The sequence below is a fragment of the Silurus aristotelis genome (assembly GCF_946808225.1).
Source record: "Silurus aristotelis genome assembly, chromosome: 9".
Taxonomy (NCBI): domain Eukaryota; kingdom Metazoa; phylum Chordata; class Actinopteri; order Siluriformes; family Siluridae; genus Silurus; species Silurus aristotelis.
The window spans coordinates 10,300,632-10,306,606 of NC_139582.1; positions in this window are offsets into that span (position 1 = coordinate 10,300,632).

Consider the following 5,975-nt stretch of genomic DNA (forward strand, 5'->3'; position numbering starts at 1 on the left):
CTTCGTGGCATAGATTCAACAAGGTACTGGAAACATTCCTCAGAGATTTTGGTCCATATTGACATTATAGCATCACGCAGTTGCTGCAGATTTGTCGGCTGCACATCCATGACGCGAATCTCCCGTTCCACCACATCCCAAAGGTGCTCTATTGGATTGAGATCTGGTGACTGTGGAGACCATTTGAGTACAGTGAACTCATTGTCATGTTCAAGAAACCACTCTGAGATGATTTGTGCTTTATGACATGGCGCGTTATCCTGCTGGAAGTAGCCATGTACACTGTGGTCATAAAGGGATGGACATGGTCAGCAACAATACTCAGGTAGGCTGTGGCGTTGACACGATGCTCAATTGGTACTAATGGGCCCAAAGTGTGCCAAGAAAATATCCCCCACACCATTACACCACCACCACCAGCCTGAACTGTTGATACAAGGCAGGATGGATCCATGCTTTCATGTTGTTGACGCCAAATTCTAACCCTACCATCCGAATGTCGCAGCAGAAATCAAGACTTATCAGACCAGGCAACGTTTTTCCAATCTTCTATTGTCCAATTTTGGTGAGCCTGTGCGAATTGTAGCCTCGGTTTCCTGTTCTTAGCTGTCAGGAGTGGCACCCGGTGTGGTCTTCTGTTGCTGTAGCCCATCCGCCTCAAGGTTCGACGTGTTGTGTGTTCAGAGATGCTCTTCTGCATACCTCGGTTGTAACGAGTGGTTATTTGAGTTACTGTTGCCTTTCTATCAGCTCGAACCAGTCTCGGTTTGAACTGCAGCAGATCGTCTCGATCGTCTTGTGTCTAAACAGTTCCTTGTATTTGTAATTGCAAAAATAAAATGTCCCACTGATACTATTTGTGACACTAATTTGCAATAAACATTGTAAAATGTATAACAAACTTTTACTCTTTTTACTCACCCTCATAGTGTCAGGGCTTGTATTTAGCTACAGAACCTGTACTATTCAGAATGATATTTTCTGATCCAATCCCAAGACACGTTTATGCAATAAACATGTAATGTTGCTAACATGACTTAGTTGAATATAGTACACAACTTTTAAATCATGCCACAAAGACAATATTATTATTTCTATAATGTAATTTAGAGGCTTGATGAGAATCGGGGAAGAAGTCAGGATGGTATCAGGTCAGGTTTCAGCAGGTGATACATTATATACACAAATAGACACATGGCCTGATCAGTTCTCTCTTTGCTTTTAGAAGTTTGATGTTTAGCAAGAGTTCAGGCCACATCTCACTCACATTTTAGCTCCAGACAGAAAAGGCTAAACGACTGAAATTAAAAGACAAAAGCATAGCGGTGTGATGATGAGCTTTGCTGCTCGAGAGCGGCTGTGTGACAGAAGAGGTCTGTCATTAAAGTGCTCAGCGTGCACTTCTCTCTCTCCCCCCTCCTTCCTCTCTGTCACTTAAAGAATGCTTTCCTGCTTTGGATTAATTAAAGTCCAAACATTAAATATTGATTGATGCATTATCAGCGCGTCCCAGTCGCTTCCATGCAGATTGATTCCAGACGTGATTTATTGTCATATTTGCAGAGTCATTTCACTTGATAACAAAGAGAAATTGCAGACTGAAACCCTCCTCCCACTCCACACTCTGTGTTTAAAAACCTTGCTACACCTCTCTCTCTCTCTCTCTCTCTCTCTCTCTCTCTCTCTCTCTCTCTCTCTCTCTCTCTCTCTCTCTCTCTCTCTCTCTTCCCATTTGTTTGCTGTAAGATTTGTCTGCATGTCAGCACACACCCTCTGTGAATCATTATTCAAATTAGAATGATAAAGCATCCCATGACTAATGATCAACATTTTCTTATTTCTCTCTCATCCCTTGTTTTTTTTTTTTTTTTCATCCAGCTTTCAGTATAATGGTGAGAAAACTAATTTGATATAAGTTCACAAAGATGACATACAAAGGTTAAACATGGAGTATGAATTATTATTATTTTTAATGCTAATTTAGTTACAACCATCACCAGCCACATATGCTTCAATGTTTTCATCTCCCACACACACACACACACACACATGCAGATTGCACACCCTTTATAGGAGAAATAATACATAGAAATCATTTGAATCCACAATATCTCTGGTATGTTTGAAGAAATATGCTAACAACTTTATTTCACATTAGTATCACATTATTATTCCACAAAACTCCCAATCAGCAACTCAACATGCGTGTCTCTGAAGGCTTATTTTACCATCTGATGCTTTAAACCATTTCCAAATGAGAAAGAGAAGGAGCTGAGGCAAGGCTTTGTGGATCACATGTGCCGATAGAGGACATTTGCGCAGCCGTCCCAATCCAATTACCATCTCTTACAATAATCCCATCTTATTTTTAAACTCTGTAAGCTTTTTTTTCCCTCCTAAATTTGTGAACATATTGTAATCTTGTTTATTTGCATTATGCTATCAACAGGAAACTGCTTAACTGTGTGACGTAGGGTTTCATGGGTGTGATGGAATAAAAGGTTTTAACTGTGATGGAACATTTTAAATGTTATGGAAAGTAAACCTATAAACTTTTTCAGCAACAACAACCACAACAATAATAATAATAATAATAATAATAATAATAATAATAATAATAATAATAAAAATAATAATAATAATAATAATTATTATTATTATTATTATTATTTTTATTTTTATTATTATTATTATTATAGCAATAATAATAATAATAATAATAATAATAATAATAATAATAATAATAATAATAATTACACCAAACATATCACATTTACTATGATTTCATCAATGAATAAATACATATAAAACTGCATTAGTTCAGCATGCTTTCTATACTCTGTGTGTGTGTGTGTGTGTGTGTGTGTGTGTGTGTGTGTGTGTGTGTGTGTGTGTGTGTGTGTGTGTGTGTGTGTGTGTGTGTGTGTGTCCTTGCGACTACAGCACCTCTAACTAAATAAAACAGGTCTAATCGAATAGTCTTATCACAATCGTCTTATTAAATCACTTATTGTTAAAGGATTCCAACATGTTTTTCTAATGGCTCATGTTTCATTGAGCACAGTTACATCAGAATGTATCCAAATGGTTGACAAATGAAATGGGAAAAAGAATGATGAAGTCTATTAGTATAGTTTTGGACCAAGATACAATAGACAACATGAATTTAAAAAGAAAGATGTTGCACCACTGCAAGCATCTACAACAGTTACAATTTGTTATGACAAGTCTCAGGAAGTGTCCTAGAAATATTAGGAGCCCTCTTGAAAGATTTTCCCTCAACTGGTTTTGTCATGATGGTGATGGAAAGTGCTGTGTAACAGCATGCCAAGGATAGGTTAAGATGTGGTGGTTGTGGAAGCTGTGGAAACTGTAATACATGTTTTTCCTCCACATCAGTGAGCCTTTGTGTCCTGTGGATGAGACAGAGTCAATCTGGAAGAGACCACTTTCAGGAAAGAAATATTCCGTCATAGGAGACTCTATGATTTTGCGCTCTAAACGCACAAGTAAAGCCAAAGCCATCAGCTGCATTAATAAATCATCCCGCACCATACCCCACCCAATGACTTTCTCAATATGTTATGAAGTCGCATTTAAATATGAAACAATATCTAAGTACAAAAGCAGTAAAATAACTGTGAGTTGTCACAAATGTTGACTTGTGCATTGACCTGTAGGACTTTCATTCTGTTTTAATAGCCTTGGCTCAGATAAATCACTTTGTCATTATCAACACAATCAATCTTCTCATGGCTCCAAAGGTTATAAGTAATAGACCTTACATTGTGTAATTTAATAATTAATACATTAACCTTATTAAGAAATGAATGGAAGGACAAATTTGCTTTGCCTTTTCTAAACCTGCCTCTAATGACCAATGAGAACTCTCGAGGTAATTATATTCATCATAATTAGTGCATAGAAATGAGCGATTAGCATGCGGTAGTAGATAAAAGGAGCGCTTCACACCTAATTGCTGAACATGAGCTGCGACTCATAACCTCCATTGACTTTAATTGTTCGTAATTGGCCCCATTTATACAAGTGATTAATTTCATTAGTCAACGTTGCTTTTTTTTTTTTTTTGTAAGTGCGAAGAGGAATTTTTTTTAACATTAAACCAGTGTATTGTGTGTATATACATTTTAGCAGCTATACAGTAATTTCATATGAACTTATGTCAACTTATTTATATATTTTTTTACTTCTGTAAGAGTCTCTAAAATACAAATTTTTTTCTGCATGTTTAAATGTCAATGTCTTTACTTCATGGTTAATTTCTTTTTTCTTTTTTTTTTTTTTTTTTTTTGTGAAATTTTGTGTTTTCTTAAATTGTGACTGTTTCTGTTCCAGCATATTTGTCCCTGTGTAAGAATCAGTCTGAGCATTTCACTAATAAATGACAAAAGATAGGGAACTCCTCAGAACATCTAATAATATTGTACATTAACATAGTAATGAGTTTGCAGATATTAATATATGATATGAATCACACACACAATTATACACACATTATAAGCATTGTACAATATGGTCCCTATATGGTCATATACTATATATTCATATACAGATATCCATATTTGTAGTGAATCAAGTTAAGATCATACTTCCCTATTCTATATTAGTCATCTAAACACCCAAGCACTCAGGATGAAAGCAAGAGTGTCTTCCCTCTTCCTTTCTGACATATTGGGTTCATCCTTCTCTAATCAATGCATTGATTGCTGATGAAACAGCACATTGATCAATAAGCTCTTAATGTGAGTTTGCTGACCAATCAAGAGCTCTTTAAATCAGGAGGAACTCTTCAATGGACAATCTGTTTGTTTTCATGCTTTGTGATGCGTTGTCATCTTGCATTCGATCACACATTGCTCTGCATTTCAGCTAATATGGATTAGCTGCAAACATCTAATCTGTAGCAGTCACGATTCATAATTCCAACAAGACTCATGATATGCTCCAAGCTTTCTTGTACAAAGGAATTCCTATTTTTACCCATCGCACTTGATGTCAAATTTGAAAATGTATTACAATATAACAAATAAAACAACATAATTCTAGCCTTGTAGAGACTTGTAAGGTATTTGTACAACACTGGAACAGGATTCATTCACTCCTCCTCAGTAAGCACTTTATCCTGCTCAGGATCAGGGTGGATCTTTCTTGGGAACACTGGATGTGAGGCAGGAATACACCCTGGATTGGCTGTTAGTCCATTGAAGAGCATTGTGAACACACTCAATCACAGTTAGGTATAATTTAGTGCAGCTAATTCAAATTGTAGCATGTTTCGTTAGGCCAGAGCAAACCTCAGAACCCAGAGGAACCCATACCCCCTTGTGCTGTACTGTCAAACAGCCAACATTGGAATACCAGTATAGCATAGTAAATATATTGAAAAAAAATCATAATTTTGATTATATTTTGTGCCTAGATTAGCGAATGGGTTACAATTTGGATCATTTAGATTTTTTTTTCTATTGCAGTGTATGTCTGTTTTATAAGGCACAGAATAATGCAAATTGGACCAAATTACCGTGAAAGTAATCCTACTCGAATCGACGGCATATTTTCTTGACATCAAAGCGATAGTAACCCTCCAAAAGGTTATTATTCTTCACCTTGTAATTTCAGTCAGTTGCCTTCCTACCTGTCTTAAAGCTTTTCATTCGATTTGTTGAGAACTGTCTCTGCTCCTCCATTTGGCATTAGTATTATTTGCTGCCATGAACTAGTCTTACTCTTATGTGTGTGTGTGTGTGTGTGTGTGTGTGTGTGTGTGTGTGTGTGTGTGTGTGTGTGTGTGTGTGTGTGTGTGTGTGAGAGAGAGCGTCACGGCTGAAAGTAGGGGAGCAGCCCCATTGATTAGGATGATAATGAGGAGGTTAATGGAAGGAGAAGAGAGGGAAGAAATCGCACCTGGGATAATTACAGTACAGTCTCACCGGGGGGCTGCAGCCAAAACTCCA